The sequence below is a fragment of the Palaemon carinicauda genome, chromosome 22 (genome assembly GCF_036898095.1).
Source record: "Palaemon carinicauda isolate YSFRI2023 chromosome 22, ASM3689809v2, whole genome shotgun sequence".
Classification (NCBI taxonomy): Eukaryota; Metazoa; Arthropoda; class Malacostraca; order Decapoda; family Palaemonidae; genus Palaemon; species Palaemon carinicauda.
The window spans coordinates 97007016-97026741 of NC_090746.1; the positions used below are offsets into that span (position 1 = coordinate 97007016).

At 34.2% G+C, this 19726-nt stretch overlaps 1 protein-coding gene across 1 annotated transcript in view; it reads left to right on the forward strand.

Moving 5' to 3' along the window:
- LOC137615974 (uncharacterized) overlaps positions 1-19726 on the forward strand; it is a 709175-nt gene that overhangs the window by 676659 nt on the left and 12790 nt on the right. The gene's annotated exons all lie outside the window — the stretch shown is intronic.

Genomic DNA, 19726 nt, shown 5'->3' on the forward strand with positions numbered 1-19726 from the left:
TTCAAAAGGTCATCTCCGATTTATTGTCTGAGGAAGGGAGAAATAATGCTGGTTTTTGAGCTGACACTTCTGTGGGAATGGTTTCTTTTGGTTTTCCCTTTGGAGATAAAATCATTTCGAAAGGTGTGTTCTCTTCTGGGTCTCTTTTTGGATTGTTACTTTTCTTAATTGTCACTGTGTCCTCTCTTCGCATTGGTGATTGGAGAAGTCCAGTTTGCCTTCACCCTTCTTAATTCTTTCTTTCTCTTTTGATATGGCTTCGGTGGTGTAAATAAATGTATATTCGTAGAATGTAGTGCTAGAAGTATCAGTTATTAAGGGTATAAGGTTCGTAGCATAAACTAACCATAACACTACACTAGTCTTGAGACAGAATAATATATTTATTTCACAATACACTTGCTTGATCTTTTTCTTTTATAGTTTTTTCAGGTGCAACAAAATATTTTGCATGGAATTATATTGAAAGAAGTAAAGTCTTGTATCAACCTCCTAGGTTTATGGATTAAACAATTCCTTATCTTTTTATGATAAAGTTGTAAAGAATCTTCTAAAATGAGGGAACTCTTGTTTTTTTAACATCCGTAATTTGAGGTGATATTTAATCCTTTACAGACAGATATATACTGTAGATAGATGTGGAAGCGAATTTGCAGAATATTTGTCATTTCTCGTATAATAATGATAATAATAATAATAATAATAATAATAATAATAATAATAATAATAATAATACTTTTTAATACTCTAAGTTTGCTAACATATGAAGAATAGAAGTATTGCGTAAGATACGTTGTATTCCTACTTCATCATATAACTATGAGGATTTCCTACTTCATCATATAACTATGAGGATTTTTTCCTTATATCAATTGAATATGATTTTGATGAATTTGGATTATTTGTTTTATATCAGTCATAAATAAAAGGGTATTTCATGAGTGTACACAAATATTATTGAATTATGGCATAAGTGATTTATGAAATGTGACTTTTTCCAGTATTCAGCGGTCTTGGTCTCGCACATAATGTCTCACTGAATGCCATTATACAAGTTAAATTCTCGAGGGGTCTATTATAAATTCTTTTAATACAACGTTAATAAAGTTATTGACACTACAAAGTCTGCCCCCTTCAGAACAAGAACAAGATAAATGTGCCCAGTTTTTTTTTTTTTCAGATCAACATAACTATATATTTATTATTGAGAATATCATAAAACGATCATTTATCTTGTTTGCTGATTAATAATAATAATAATAATAATAACAATAATAATAATAATGATAATAATAATAACAAAGAATTTCAAAACTTTAGTACCTATTCCTATTTCGGTAGTTTACAGTATATATATATATATATATATAATATGTATATATTTATAAATATATATATATATATATGTATATATTTACATATATATATATATATATATACATATATATATATATATATATATATGTGTGTGTGTGTGTGTGTGGGTGTGGGTGTGTGTGTATGTTTGTATGTATTGTAGACCTAAGTATGAAAGGAACTGTAGATTGATTTGCTAACGAAACAGCGTAGAGCCAAGCATGAAGTTTCATCCTTTAACAACCAAATGCTAATAATCAACCAAATCTCCGTCAGACACATGACTCCGACCCTGGTTAACCGAGAAGAATGAATGTCCAGGCCATTGGTCTAGGCTCAAATGACTCGAACATATAACGCAACGCCAAACGATTTCTTACGTATAGTGTTTTGTGTTCATCGTGTTCAATTGTTTTAATGTTCATTTAATGATGTTGTTTTCTTATATTGAGGTTTGCTAAGTCTTCCGAAGACTCGAAAACCATTTTTCACTCTGTTTAATCTCTGGTAAACGGTATGGAAGATAGAAAGTGATTTGAGAGAGAGAGAGAGAGAGAGAGAGAGAGAGAGAGAGAGTATTTAATTAAGGTCTTTTTTAAAGTTTGGCTTTATAGCAGTCCATGTTCCCATTTAAATTATGAAACAGATTCCAATGTTGTTTAATATTATCATTATTGTTTTTGTAGTCAATATTTAATAGAAAGTGAAATGAGAGAGAGAGAGAGAGAGAGAGAGAGAGAGAGAGAGAGAAAGAGAGAGAGAGAGAGAGAGAGAGAGAGAGAGAGACACTATTCAATTAAGGCCTTCTTTTATAGTTTAGTTTTATAACAGTCCATGTTCCCATTTAAATTATGAAACAGATTCCATTGTTGTTACTATTATATCTATAATTTTTGTAGTTAATATCAATAATAATGTTATTAAGGTTTATCTATTTGTAGTTTTTAATGATACCATTGCAAGCAAAATTTCCTCTTGGATATATTCATACCTTAAAAAAGTTTATTGATCATAGTATTTGTTAGAAATCTCTCGTGATCCAGGATGAATCTGCAACGTCCATACACGTTATGCCTGACTCTCTCTCTCTCTCATCTCTCTCTCTCTCTCCTTAATAAAGATACGGCTGGCACACACACTCTCTCTCTCTCTCTCTCTCTCTCTCTTCCTTAATAAAGATAACGGCTGGCACTCTCTCTCTCTCTCTCTCTCTCTCTCTCTCCCTTAATAAAGATACGCCTGGCGCTCTCTCTCTCTCTCATCTCTCTCTCTCTCTCCTTAATAAAGGTACGCCTGGCACACTTTCTCTCTGTCTCTCTCTCTCTCTCTCTCTCTCTCTCTCTCCTTAATAAAGATACGCCTGGCACACTTTCTCTCTCTCTCTCTCTCTCTCTCTCCTTAATAAAGATACGCCTGGCACACTTTTTTTCTCTCTCTCTCTCTCTCTCTCCTTAATAAAGATACGACTGGCGCACTTTCCCTCTCTCTCTCTCTCTCTCTCTCTCTCTCTCCTTAATAAAGATACTACTGGCACACATTCTCTCTCTCTCTCTCTCTCTCTCTCTTTAATAAAGATACGCCTGGCACACTTTCTCTCTCTCTCTCTCTCTCTCTCTCTCTCCTTAATAAAAATACGCCTAGCACTCTCTCTCTCTCTCTCTCTCTCTCTCTCTCTCCCTTAATAAAAATGGATCCCGGCCAGCCTTATTGGGTTTCCCAGAACTAATCTGGGACGTAGGGCTCTCCGTCCATTGTTTGATCAGAGCACGTGCTCTTCCAGATTACCGCCTCCCTATCGGATACGGATATGCGAAGCTCCGAAAACCCGAACAGATTGAATGAATCCTGAGGCTCTTCCGCGTTCATTTCCTGCTTCCTGTGTCGGGAGTCTTCACTGCATATGGCGCTTGCTTGGATTTAATTACTGTGAAATGGCGTTACCTAGACCATATGGTGACGTTCATTTTTTTTTTTTTTTTTTTTTTTTGACTCGTCGCTTTATCTTGTGGTTTCTTACCTGAATAGGAAAGAATAGGTAATTGCTTTGATTTCATCTTTCCGTATTTATAAAGGGGATATCTTATTGAAAATCAACCTGCTCCTCTCTCTCTCTCTCTCTCTCTCTCTCTCTCTCTCTCTCTCTCTCGAAACCTCCCCGCTAGTTTGAATTACATATATCGGAAAGCAACAAAAATATAGAAATAGTGTCACTTACATACATATACTTTAATACCAGTTATTCTTAATATTGTATTTTTCCAACTCCTATTTTTTCTATCTGTAAATTTCTTCACTAATCATGTAAGTTAAGGCCGGTAAACGTACAGATATTTCGTCCGATTTGTGTTCCTAATAGGTATTTATTCATATATATTTACTACACAGTTCACATTTATTTTCTTAAAATATTATGAAAGCTTGAAGGAGATACATATCCCATCCAATGCTCAGGCAAATCATATAAACCTTCAAATTCATACAATAATTGTGTATTTATTGGTGGATAAAATAACGCCCCTAACTGTAGATGTCACAAAACCCTTTAGAACTAAAGTAGTTGACAACATCATTCCTTATCCATTGATAAAAAATATGCACTTTACGTATACCTTCACAGTAACTTATTGTACTGTTTGATACCTTTGACAGCGAGGCATTTGTTGATCAAATACCCCACATTTAGCTCCTTAAGAAATAGATATGTCTGAGGTTCGAGGTGAGGATGGCAGGTTTATCCTTGCCAAGATTCATGGACATGATGTGTCGAACAATGCTAGCGGTATTTTTAGATTTATTTATGAAACAGGTCTTCTGAAAGCAATTCACCCTTTATAATGACATATTTGCTTTTATGGTTTTAATTGAATATTCTTTTATTCTTTATTTAGAATAAAAGATATCGGTGTCAATGGACCTTCGATGTCAAGATGCCAGAAAACTTCAAATCAATCAATCAATCACACTAACTTGATTTTAAGGTATTAAAAAACCCAAAATCTCAACAAGTGACTGAACAGAGCTCATAATAATAAATTCTACGGCTTGAAAAGATTTTCTTACTTCCGAGCTAATATATATTTTAGAAAAAAAAAGCTACTTTCATTTTAGATATAGTTTAGTTAGTTTTAACTACTTCATAGCTTCAAAGGTCCTTTAGATACAATAAACTGAGCTAATTCAATGTCTGTTTCATGATACATCAATGTTACTTGATCCGTTTACATTTGCTTTTCCAATCAAGACCTTTGAAAATCTGCATAGATTTCCAGTTTGACTATTTTGTATATTCTCCGAATATTGCCTAATAGTAATTAACAAAAATACATTAACTTTAAATGCGATACGCCATTCAATCTCCCGCGCTTCCAATTTTGAGTTTTCGAATAAATTTTCCCTATCAATCAATATTGCTCAAGTACATAAAAAAGTAAATTTTGATATTAATTGTTGTACATGACTGAAATCAGTTGAGAAAATACATTATGTTTTATTTATTCTAGATGGACCCAGTCTGGTTGTGAACATTAGTGAGGGAAGGCTTTTACTAAAGGGGGAATGGGAGGAAACCTGTCCAGGACAAGCATAGAGAGAGCTTAAACGGGCCCTATTTCACGTGGCCCCTCTGTGGAGCAAAGGTCCCCCTCTATACTACTTTTTATATCCTCGAGATTATTTCTATCTAGTATAGAATTACGTGTAAGCTTCGTCTACGACGACAATTATTATGATCATTCAACATCTAGTCTTCCATATTTTCTTATTGATATCATTCGAGTCCATACATTTTCTTATCTCTTCATCTTCTGGCTCGATGTTGTCACAAAGATATTATAGTTATCTTTCAAGTAGCTAATTGATCTTGAATGAATGATTCGTGCCTGACTATGATAAGATGAGGTGATTACGATGGTCCGGGCTCTAAGAATAAAGGCTAGATTCCAGGATGTAGATGTTTTGGAGATCAGGATTACCTACACATCTACTCTATGTTCCTTGTTCATTTAAAGAAAAAACAACACATACATAATATATATATATATATATATATGCATATATATATATATATATGCATATTTATATATACATATATATATATATATATATGCATATATATATATATATATATATGCATATTTATATATACACACACACTATATAATATATATATATATTTATTTATTTATGTGTGTGTATGTGTTTGTGTACTATGTATATATATATATATATATGCAGAGAACGAGAGAGAGAGAGAGAGAGAGAGAGAGAGAGAGAGAGAGAGGGAAGGGTTGGGAATGTAAATAAGTGGGAGATTCCGACTTCTTAAAGAGGATAGTACAGGAATCCATAATGGTGGCATACGGTTTGTGACAAGCATTCATTCTACTTTACTCCCGGCCTTACGATTATGACTTTGAATAAAAAAAAGATAAAAAAAAAGAAAAAGGCTACGCTGCTTAAATAGTGTGTTCTATTCTTATATTCTTTCCGTTGGCATTCTTGATATAACAAAGATACTATGATATTTTGTGAAAAAAAAAAAAAAAAAAAAAAAAATCTTCAGGAAATTTCATTTATGCCTGGGAGCCATTTGTTCTATATTATTTTATTCCTCTTGTTTATTTTTTGACGTTTTTATAGTTTATACATGAAAGATTTATTTTAATGTTACTGTTCTAGAAACATTTTATTCTAATTGTTCATTACTTCTCTCGTAGTTTATTTATTCCCTTATTTCCATTCCTCGCCGGGGTATTTTTCCTGTAGAAGCCTTAAGGGCTTATAGCATCCTGTTTTTCCAACTAGGGTTTTAGCTTAGCTAATAATAATAATAATAATAATAATAATAATAATAATAATAATAATAATAATAATAATAATAATAATAATAATAATAATGATAATGTATATTTACTCTACCTCTTTAAAACTGGTGCATATGTTTCGAAAGTTTACCTCCGCAATGAATATAAAAAAATGAGCTTTTTCTTATTCATAGAGACATTGAAAATTTAAACAAATTTACCGGTAACCAAATAAGAAATCTTTCCAAAGAAAAGGTAAAACGCGACGGAAAAGGTGAAATGGAAAGAACACAAGAAGGGAAAATACAAATAAAATTCTCTCTCTCTCTCTCTCTCTCTCTCTCTCTCTCTCTCTCTCTCTCATAAACAAACACAAGCATAATATCAAGATAATATGAGCGACTTCAGTTGTACCACGTAGTTATGTACTTCTCGGGAAAGACTACCTCCCTAAACCTCTGTTTTGGCTTATTATTAGGCTGATTTGTTCTCATTTATATAAATGCATGCATATCATACTTACATACATAACATACATATACAGTATATATATATATATATATATATAGATATGCATACGTATATATATACATATAGTATATATAATATTATATAAATATATATGTGCGTGTGTGTGTGTATGTATATAAATATATATATATATATATATATACATATATATATATATATATATTATATATATATATATATATATACATACTGTATATATATATATATATATATACACACACACACATATATATATATATATATATATGAATATATATATAAAATATATTATATATATAATATACATATATATACAACACGCATATATATATATATTTATATATATATATTTATATATATATATATATATATATAAATATATATATATATATATGTATGTATACTGAACTATTTACAGCCAATTGCCTTCGCTATTTTATGCAGTAAATTTAAATTTTACGGAGAAAATACATTAGATGACGTTTTCCTTGTTACGAATTATTATCTTGACCAAATCACGGAATCGGCTCTAAGCTTTTAGTCTCTTCTGGGAAACATCAATAAATTACCTTTCTGATCGCAAGTATTTCTGAAAATCAGCTTCACTGTAGGGTATGCATAAAGGTCATATTATGTTGGTTGTATGTTGAAGTGACAATTTACTGATGTACATACATTAGATCCTTAAAGTTCAGAAAGGCATAAAACATTCTCTCTCTCTCTCTCTCTCTCTCTCTCTCTCTCTCTCTCCCTCTTTTGAGGTACTTCTCGTAAAATCGCTATTATCTTGTCACTATTCTCAATTCAAGGCCAAATAATTTATTTGTTTGGGTTACCCTTAATATTGTTCTTTTTATAATTGTTTTTTGTTATACTTATCTCACAAAATTTGCATAAATTGGTTTATATTACCTTTGGTAGAAGCTTAGTATTATGGCTGCAGCCTTACTTTGATTTTATACTTAAAATATAAATTTTTGATGTTTGAAATTCACGTCCATAATTCATTTAGTTTTTTGTTTTTTTCATTGAAATTTACTAATATATATATGTATATATACAGTTTATATATATATATATATATATATACATATATATATGTATATATATATATATATATATATACATATATATACCTGTATATATATATATATATATATAGATATAAGTGTCCTTTTTTATATTTCATCTCATGAGATCTTTGAAGAATTGAATCGTGAATCGATATTATATTCTTTTCTTCCGATTTTTCATAATCTATTGCGAAATCAGTATCACTGTGTCACAGGTCTGTCTTTGACCTGTTACGTCTCTCGAGGTCATAAGTATGAGCACTTTATACATTACCCAGGAGATAAAAATACAAAGAAGAAATATGAAATTCCTCGGGTGCCTCACGCAAAAACAGACCTTGCCACCCCGGTCGTGAAGGGTCAAACTGCCCTGACTGCAACGAGAAATCGTCCCGAAGTTATAAAGTCTTCGGGGATGCACACCCGACTTAATTTTCCAACCGCAGGGCTCGCCCGAGAGTGGCCTCAACGCGAGCAATACATAAAGGTCCTATTGGGATGCTCTTCCGCCCAAAGGCAGACTTGGCTTCTGAAACATCTTGCAAGATAAAGACCTCGAGGACGAAGTAGCTGGAACTTGAAAGTCCTTTGAGGGTGATACATCCTGATGGCTAAACATGGTGGCTTAACCTCTCTCTCTCTCTCTCTCTCTCTCTCTCTCTATATATATATATATATATATTATATATATATATATATATATATATTATATATATATATATATATATACAGTATACATGTATGTATATATATATATATATATATATATGTATATATACATATATATATATATATATATACAAATGCTGTATATATATTCATATAAGCCACAAATACCACTAAATATTGAATTCGTTTTGCTTCGAGATCAGAAACCCGAGGGAGAATTACTTTTTAGATAACAGCTTCTGGTCGACCAAGGATTCGAACCCTAATCAAGTCGAAGCTGAGGTTACTAGTCGACCCCTTGTGTGTCCATCGTGTGTCAATAGCAGATTAAGTACGTGAACGAATATTTTAAATCAATAGCCTGAGATACAAAGGAAATAGCAATTCTTGAGTGCTTTGCGGCAAGAAGACCGACTTTTTTTCTTTAAAATCAAAAGTTGAGATGCATTAATATTTGCAAAGAAGAATAATAATCCGATGAATTCAACAGTCATATAGGGAAAACGAGAGTGTCGTGGCCTTATGGTAAAAGCCGATAAATGATTTGATAAAAACCATTTTTCTTCCGCCTCAATTTTTTTTCGGTTACGTTTGATCTGCACTGATGGTTTAAAGGTCTCTCATAAATGGTAGAGACAAGAGGCAGTGACATTGCCTTAGCAAGCAGGATAATGCCCTAGAGACTGCCCATAAGTACTTATGATGAGCGCCCCCACCCCCTTCTCTACTCAAGCTAGGACCAGGGAGGGCCAGGCAATAGCTGGTGATAACTCAGTAGGTAGGCCTATAGGTTCCTCCTAACCCCCAACCCGTCCTTAGCTTGCAAGGATGGTGAGGTTGTAGACACTAAAGGAAACAAACGAGTTTGAGCGGGACTCAAACCACAGCTGACAATCGCCAGGTAGAGAGTTATTATTATTATTATTATTATTATTATTATTATTATTATTATTATTATTATTTTCCTTCACCATAAACGTATCTAATCACCCTACCCTACTGAACATCGGTTGATAAAAAAATAGATAAGAAACAACAGCATTAAACGTAGGATTTCACAATGTCTCGTGCTCCCTGTATCCGCAAATTTGATGAACAATAGACCCAATTATAAATACAATGCTCAAAGAACCTTTGACCTTTGGGTTGGAGGATGACAGGCGAATCCTAATGACCGAGGGACGTGGAGGAAACAAGGAACGATGAATCTCCCGCAGAGCAAGGCATCTCTGACCAGACCAAATTCTGTCAAAATATTTCGGTTCCAAACTTCCAAGATGGGATGCTATGTAGTATTATTCCTCCAAGCATGAGGTCAACTCCTTCACGGAGGGGAGGAGCAAATGTCCTTCCAGCCTTCCCTTGACGCCCTCCCCCAACACACCCCTTTCTAAGCAAGGCCTACAGAATATCCCTAGGAGGAAAAATAATTTAGGGTTGTGGTAGAATGGTCGTAGTGTCCTTGCCTGGTGATCGCCAGACTGGCGTTTGAGTCCCTCTCAAACTCGTTAGTCCGTTTGGTCTTTGCAGCCTCACCGTCCTCGTGAGCCAAGGGTGGGGTTTTGGGGAAGCCTATAGGTCTATCTGCTGAATCATCAACAGCCATTGCCTGGTCCTCCTTGATCCTAGCTAGGGTGGAGAGGGGGCTTGGGCGCTGATCATATGCAATATGGACAGTCTCTAGGGGATTGTCCGGCTTGATAGGGCAATGTCACTGACCCTTGCCTCTGCCATTCATGAGTGACCTTTAAAACCTAGGAAAGACCCTTCCCCAATCTCTTTACACAGCTTCTCTCTTGTTTTCGCTAATCAGCTGATCGTTCAGATATGATTTTGTCGGAAAATGAGGCAGAAAAATCGTTCGTTTTCCAGGGAACATTGGCGTTGAAATTTTGCAATAACTCCTAAAGGAAAATGGGATTATTTTGTAATTAGGTCAAAAACAATATATAGATTTTATAAAAAATCTATATATATCTAATATCCATATATATAATTTATATATATATATATATATATATATATATATATTTATATATGTGTGTGTCTGTGTGTATGTTTGCGTGCGTATGTATGTATGTATGTACATTCAAATCCCGGTATTCAGGTTAAAACCAATTATTGTCAATAAGGTCAGCCTGTAATTGATCTGAAATATCGCTCTCTATCCTACTATTGTTACTTATCCTCTTCTCTAATCAAACATCTTATAATAGCTGGAGGATTAAAGCATTCACAATGGTTATCAAAATTGCTCCTAAATTCCATTACCACGAAAACAGGAGGCTCTGTGACCTCCAACCCTCCATCCACTTGGGCTCGACACCCGTAAAATTATCCCTATTAGCCGATTTCACTCTCCTTCCCTTCCCGGAAGATGCTTAGATTCTCCAGAGAATCCTCGACTCCACGGTTCTACTCACGCACAAACAACAAGCCACGGCTATAACCAACAAACACGCCTCTCTCTCTCTCTCTCTCTCTCTCTCTCTTATATATATATATATATATGTATGTATATATGTATATATATATATATATATATATAGATATATATATATAATATGTATATATATATGTATATATATATATATATATATGTATGTATATATCCAGTATATGTACTGTATATTCTGTATATATATATATATATATATAAGTATATATAAATTATATAATGCTTACACATCATGTACGTATATGATTCACCCCTCTCTCTCTCTCTCTCTCTCTCTCTCTCTCAGCTCTCTCTCTCAAAACTGGGAAGCAAGAATTGAAGGCAAAGAATTACTCTACTTAACATATACATTAATTGCCACTGAGATGAAGCAGACACGATAGTACAGTAATAAACCGGGAAAGTTCACGGGACTATGACACATCTGTCGCCTAGTTTTAAGGGCGCTATTTGCAAGTCCTTTCGAAGGGACAGGGTAAACACCGCGCTCTCAAAGGGACGGCGTTAGGTATTCCCACCTCTACAACCTGGGAGGGGGAAAAAATATGAATTTGCATAAACCTATTTGCGACTGAAGAGTCGTTTGTCACTGGACGAGATTTCCCTGTAAACAAAAACCCTGAGCCATTCGTCTCCTCCTTCGTTCGTTGGGAGTTTTGGGGAATTTTGGGGAGTTTCCTTGCGATGTAGGTCTTCCCCTTCCGTCCTTCATAGGACCAAATGTGTCCTGTCAAAAAGCGGAGATATCATACATCTGAAGAGTTTCATTCTTTTATATGATAAAGTAATTGTGAAAACAATGCTGTAATGTATGGATATTAATATTTTATCATTTTTTTTTCAGTTATTGGTTCTTTTCCCTTACCTTTTTTTCTTTGTTTGTATTTAAACGTTATATATTAATTATTGATTTTTTGCAATGGTATTCGTAATAGGTATTCATATATTTTTATATTATATAATAATACACAGAAGATAATCTGCTGTAGGTTTAGAATTGTCGTAGCCAGACCAGGACGAGCCTTTCTCGGAGTCTCCCTTTTTTTTTTTTTTTTTTTTTTTTTTTTTGAAGTAAACCAAATAAATGCACCATTGTCCAATCTACAGAACTGTGTGTGGCTTTGGCAAGGTTGTCACTTGCATCACAGTCCTCTCTTATATTACCGTCAAGAAAATAAAATATTCAATTTATATATTTTTTTTTTCTTTTGAAGTAAACCGAATAAATGCACCATTGTCCAATCTACAGAACTGTGTGTGGCTTTGGCAAGGTTTTCACTTGCGTCACAATCCTCTCTTATATTACCGTCAAGAAAAATAAAATATTCAAATTCATAGTCAATGAAAGACGTGTGTAAGCAAACAAGTAGATCCCAACTAACAAAACATATAGTCGACGACATAACACAGGTGGTGTTCCGCCCGACAATTTGTCTCCCTTTCCTGCCCGGTAGCTGTTTCAAAGCAGCAATCCATCCACGCTTATCCTCTAGAATTTACCCTGATTGGATAAATATTTTGAAGCGTTTATCCTCCTACAGGCAAAACGAATCTGATGGGATAAAGGATAAACCTATTTGGAAGAAACGCAAAAGAGAAACTGATTTCCGACTTCTGGCTGAAACTGAGAATACATTATTGTGTACACACTAAGCTTAACATTAATCCGGTGTTTAATCCCCCGTGAGTTTGTGTCCCGGTAAACAAAGGATTGATTGGGATACCGGCTGGATCCCGGGGCTACCTTCTTCCCGCAGATGTCCTGTAGGACCACGATTATTTTAGATACTAATTTTTTTTTCTCTGATTTTGAAAAGACTTTTCCGTTTGTGCTTTTGTTTCGTTAATTTAGTTATTTGTAACATCAAATTAAATATAGATTAATAATAATAATAATAATAATAATAATAATAATATTATTATTATTATTATTATTATTATTATTATTATTATTATTATTATTATTATCATTATTATTATAATTATCATTATCATTATTATTATTATCATCATTATCATTATTATTATTATTATTATTATTATTATTTCAAGAATAAGTAGATTAAACCGAGTTTCTACCTTAGAGGCATTACTTAACAAACTATGAATTGTTGCTGGAATAAAAAAGAGAATATGAAAACACTATACCTTATTAAACAGGGTTTATTATTTTCAATTTGCGTTTAATTGCACTGATTTTTTTTTCTTTAAATTTGAAACAAAATTTAATTAATTTTAACGGCAAATATAATTCTATTGTTTTTACAGTCATTTTATGAAAGGAAGAATAATTTAAGTTGTATTTTATATTCAATATTTCATAGTGCCAAAAAGGATAGAGATAGACAGATATATATATATATATATATATTTATATATATATATATATATACATACACACACACACATATATATATATACATATATATATATATGTATATATATATATATATATATTTACACACACACACATATATATATATATGTGTGTGTGTGTATCTATATATATATATATATATATAGAGAGAGAGAGAGAGAGAGAGAGAGAGACAAAAAAGTTGAGAGGAAGCAGCTGGTGTCCTTAGGATGGCATCAGTCTTTACTTTTCATATCTATTTTACCTCATGGTCGAACATTCATCATTCCGACACGATCTTTATTACAAGTAGGCCTACTATGCTCTCTCTCTCTCTCTCTCTCTCTCTCTCTCTCCTTACCGTAGGCATTCCATTCTGTGGAAAATATTGAATGTTAATGTCTATCTCTGTCTTGTTCCACAGTAATTCGCCTAATAATAATAATAATAATAATAATAATAATAATAATAATAATAATAATAATAATAATAATAATTATTATTATTATTATTATTATTATTATTATTATTACAATGAAATTAAATCCGCACGAAAATAAATCCAGAATTTCAGGTTTCATAAACTTTTCTTTAATCATATGAATGAATTTCTGTGGTCTATTCTCTGGCCTACTTGACCTTCGTAGCAACACACAAATACGAAATTGTACTTGCATGAATTCTAAAATGAACCATGAAAACAGAAGGGAAAATATTATACCTAAACTAAGTAAATTTGTGTCTCGTAACATTAAGCACATTGAAAAATCCACACACGGGTGATTGACGTGTGCAATAGGATTAAATCTACCCGGCATCCTGTGCGAACCAAATAAAGTTAAAGTTAGACACAAGGTTCTTTAAATATACTCGGGGTATATTTAAAGGACCTTAGGTAGACAGTTAAACAGTATAAAAGGAATTAACTGGGAAGGATATTCCTCGGTGGCCACGGAAGGATCCGCATCTTGCTTTACCACAAGAAAAACAGTTTTCCCTTTGACCCACCAATGACTCGCATAATAACGTTGCCCCGTCTGAGTCAATGCTCCTAAGGATCTATTTTTTATTCTTTTATAGCTTCTAATGGTTTGGTTAGTGGAAACATTGGCTATCTCTTAAAGACTTCTGCTTTTTGGTTCTGATTTGATGAATAGCAAATTGTGGTATTTTTCTCGGTTAGTGGCATCTGTAAGAAAACCCAATAAAGAGACAAATTCCCGCAACACTAGTTGGCTTTCACAGTTGCATTATTATTATTATCATTACTATCCAAGCTACAACCCTAGTTGGAAAAGCAAGTTGCTATAAGCCCAAGGGCTCCAACAGGGAAAAATAGCCCAGTGAGGAAAGGAAATAAGGAAATAAATAAATGATGAGAATAAATTAAATTAACAATACATCATTTTAAAAACAGTAACAGCGTCAAAACAGATATGAACAGATCCATGTCTTTCTCGCCTTTCATTTTCCCTCCTTTCTGGTCCTCTTAACCTAGCTGTACTAGTGATATCAGCTTATAATAGATGGGGCTAATATCCGATTCTAGCACAAGAAAATAGCATCTTTTAACGTTCATTGTGCCTCTTGATCTAATCAGTAAGTTGTATCTGATTTTTAATCACTTAATCAAGTACTGAGCAACCCGTGCTGGGCCACAGTGAAATAAGGGGCCTCGTCAAGGTAATGAAATTTCTCTCTCTCTCTCTCTCTCCTCTCTCTCTCTCTCTCTCTCTCTCTCTCTTCTCATTTACGAAATATACCTGCTAGGCTTCTCCATTTCCATTTAAAGTACCATTCATCTTTCTTGTTTCCAGCTCTTCTTCTTCTTTCTTTCAACTAACTGCATGGGGTGACTCATTGACTCCAGGAGAAAATCTCGCTTCCAGCACTTGACATATTCCAGATCCATTTCCCGTACCTCGCTAATCAAACAGGACCTCATTGTTCAGACTCTGTCGATGAAAAGATGAAAATATGGCATTCGAAATAAATAGACTGAATGAAGAGCCCTTCTCTCTCTCTCTCCTCTCTCTCTCTCTCTCTCTCTTGCTTGGGGGTTAGAATTCACGGAAACATCTAGAGGCAAACAAAGAAGAATGACGACTCCGTCGCTTCGAAAACATTCTTACATATCTAATGGCCTACTCGAGATTCAGATTTTTTATACACTTCTTTTTTTTATATAATTACAGCCTCGTATTTTCTCTTTAATGTCAATGAAATAATTTCTAATTGTTTCACAAAGTTTTTCTCTCATTTTCTCATCTCTGTCATGTACAAAATTAATTTTTGTTATTTTTCTTTCTAATTATATAAACTCTCTTCGCGCGCGATTTTAGTAGCACAACTAAACGGTAAAGCTAAGGTGTAGCTAAGATCGAGGTTTAAATTTGTTAAACCTTGGCTAAAATACAGAATTTGGGTCCCTGACCCAACGAGCAGAGAACAGATGGCTGCGTTCTTATAGATTAAAAACGTCCCTCTACGTCTTAATCAAGGAGGTTAAATGGCCGCGTTCTTATAAATTAAAAACGTCCCTCTACGTCTTAATCAAGGAGGTTAAATGGCCGCGTTCTTATGAATCAAAAACGTCCCTCTACGTCTTAATCAAGGAGGTTAAATGGCCGCGTTCTTATAAATTAAAAACGTCCCTGTACGTCTTAACCAAGGAGGTTAAATGGCCGCGTTCTTATAAATTAAAAACGTCCCTGTACGTCTTAACCAAGGAGGTTAAATGGCCGCGTTCTTATAAATTAAAAACGTCCCTGTACGTCTTAACCAAGGAGGTTAAATGGCCGCGTTCTTATAAATTAAAAACGTCCCTGTACGTCTTAACCAAGGAGGTTAAATGGCCGCGTTCTTATAAATTAAAAGAACGTCCCTGTACGTCTTCAACCAAGGAGGTTAAATGGCCGCATTCTTATAAATAAAAAAACGTCCCCTGTACGTCTTAACCAAGGAGGTTAAATTCCCCCCCTAGGTCTGAACTGCAAATTACGAACCTGGTAGCTAGGTAGCCATTGTGGGTCATAGTAAGGATAGCAAAAGGTAAAATAAAGAAAAAATTGACGTGAGTGCCTCTTTTCTTTATAGCTCATGTATACGTCAAAAAGGGAAGTCCTCGAAATGGTAATTTTCATTCTACGGAGTTCAAATTTCTCTCTCTCTCTCTCTCTCTCTCTCTCTCTCTCTCTCTCTCTCTGCAAGAATTTTTAAGAGTAAATCTCACTTTCATCTTAGTTTATTATGGATTTACAAATTTTATGTTTTAGAAAATCTCTCTCATAGCTTGCCACCTAATTTAGTTCGACTTTAAACTCTCTCTCTCTCTCTCTCTCTCCTCTCTCTCTCTCTCTCTCCTAACGTCGGAAGGAAGACAGTAAACGACTGGAAAAGGGAAAAGGCTGGAAAGACGGTATATTTTGGAATGTTTCGGACAGTGTTGCTGCGAAAGACTGAATATCTATTGTAATGAAGACGGATTGAACGGGGGACACTGGGGAGAGAGCGATATAGAGCCCCAGTCCACAGGAATGCCAGGTTTTCCAAATACGAAAAGGCCAACGTCTGATCAACTGCAGCTGTAAAAGGCCAACCTAATAGTAGAAAAAAGGCCGAAAATATAGCATTTAAGGCTAACCAATGTCTAATTTAGGTATCTAGCACGAAAAGGCCAAATTTGGAGTTTTTTGACCAGAAAAAGGCCAAGCTGGCAACTCTGGGCCCAGATTCCCTCAAGGGCTGGAAGAGCAGTTGGCTCGACAATGTTTGTATCAATTTGGATACCGCGCCACGTGGAGGCTTTCCTCGTTGTTGATGTTATTTTTTATTATTTCTGCACATTAAGTACTGCTCGAGTACCATACTGGGAGTAGGGCTAGCGACCTCATCCCTGTATGTTAAGTGGGAAACTAGAAGGCTGTAATCCTCTGAAATATTTTATTTTAATTGTTCATTACTTTTGATATCGTTTATTTATTTTCTTATATCCTTTCCTTGCTGGGCTATTTTTCCCCTGTTGGAGCCATTAGGCTTATATCATCTTGTTTTTCCAACGAAGGTTGTAGCTTAGCTAATAATAATAATAATAATAATAATAATAATAATAATAATAATAACTATTTCCTACAAAAAGATGCCCTAATGAAAACCTTGATTTCTTCAATAGATTTATCTTTACAAATACACGATTATCCATGTGATTTTTATGTAGCATACATTTGAGTGATTTTATTTTTGCTTTTATTTATTCATACTTCATCATTTCTCTCGACAATGGAAATACCCAATAAAAGTTACGTCAAAATGATTAAGAAATACAAAGATGAAAAATATAAATCCATTCATCTCGTATTAATACTATATCTAATGATTGATTTTACATCAGTAATCCTGATCTTCTTTTATCGTATGCAGCAGAAGGATATCGGCCCATGATTATCTTACAATGAACATCATTTTCAAATTCTCTCTTTCTCCCGAGTCTGAATACATAAGCTGATTGTTCTTTTTATTGTTATCATTTAAAGCCATGTTATTTTTTACTGGATCTGTTTCCTTTCCTTCTATTCGTATAGTATTTTTTGTGTGATTTTTTTTCTGATTATAAGATTTTTTTTTCTTAGGTACATTCTATAGTAATAATGATAATGATAATAATAATAACAATAATAATAATAATAATAATAATAATAATAATAGGAGTAATAATAATTTTTTGTTCTCTTCCTCTTGTATTGACTCATGTGCTACAAAGTTTCTCTCTCTCTCTCTCTCTCTCTCTCTCTCTCTCTCATTGTGGTTTACATACAAACAGCCCGAGTATTATTTTTCCAGTTGGTGAACTTCCAAAGGGCAAGCTCCTTTAGGCCTACTAAGGGGAATAATAGCCTATAATCTCTTTTGACCGCCCACAATGAGATTTCTCGAGTTTGCGTTACAGCTAAGGTGATTAAAGGCTTCTGGGTAATGGCCAGTTGGTCTGTCTCTCCTCTCTGCTGTAGATCCGACTTCGGTCTGTGATATGTCAGGAATCGATGATAATGATAATAATAGGGATAATTGATAATTAATTTGCTTCACTTAATTCTTCGGTATATATATATATATATATATATGTATACAGTATATACAGTATATATACATATATATATATATATATATATGTGTGTGTGTACATATGTATATACTGTATATATATATATATATATATATATGTAGAAATCATGAAAGCTGACACGTGATGACTATAAAATGTATTATAGCCACAAAAGGAAAAATGAAAAGACTTGATTGGAGTTAGTACTTTGGTCCATTAGGGACATCAACAGACTCAACAATGGTTGTTGAGAGAGAGAGAGAGAGAGAGAGAGAGAGAGAGAGCTTCAGTAATGAAAATAATAGTCATAAAGAGTACATATTCGTCGAATTCAAAGATCCAATCATTCTCTTGATCATACTTCCATACAAGGTTCCATATACATGTACAGTATATTGAGGCAATTCAGTTTGAATTTGAGCTATGAAATATTTACGAAATTATTAAAGACTATAAACCGGGTTGAGGGATTTGGTGGCCTATTGTGTAGCTACCTGCCGGACTGGGGTTCGAGTCCCACTCGAGCTCGATAGTTTCAACAGTGTCTGCAACCTCTCCATCCTTATGAGCTAAGGATGGGGAATTATGGGGTCTTTAGGACTACCTGCTGAGTCAGGGGAATTTTATGGAGCATTTAAGACTACCTGCTGAATCAGGGGAATTTTGGGGAGCCTTTAGGACTACCTGGTGAGTCAGGGGAATTTTGGGGAGCCCTTAGGACTACCTGCTGAATCAGGGGAATTATGGGGAGCCTTTAGGACTACCTGCTGAGTCAGGGGAATTTTGAGGAGCCCTTAGGACTACCTGCTGAGTCATCAGCAGCCATTGCTTGGCCCTCCATGGTCCTACCTTGGGTGAAGAGGTATCTTGGGCGTTGATGATATGTGGCCTATACATGATCAATCTCTAGGGAATTATCAATGTCCCTTGCCTCTGCCATTCATTAACTGCCTTCAAACCTTTAAAACAGCCGTTGATGAAACACAAAGGGATCACACTACGTTTCGCGGTTCTAGCGGTCAAATAATTCACTCCCCCCATCCCGTGTTTCAATAGAGTTCTATTTAACTTCCTTTTCCAAACAGCTCCTTTTGTCATTTCCGTTTGGTGGGATTCTATTTCCCTTTTTTCCTTTCAACGGATCTTTCGAACCTTTACTTTCCCATGAGCACCCTTCACCCGTTTTCCTCACAAAAGAGATATTTGAAGGAACTGATTTTCTGCTCTTGGACTGTATATCTCTCCAGATATCTCTCCACATTTTAGTGTACAGTCATGCACCCTCTTAGGAATACAAACACTCACACATACACACAGTTATTTACATAAGCACACACAGTGTATACAGTAGATATATATATATATATATATATATACATTTATATATATATATATATATAT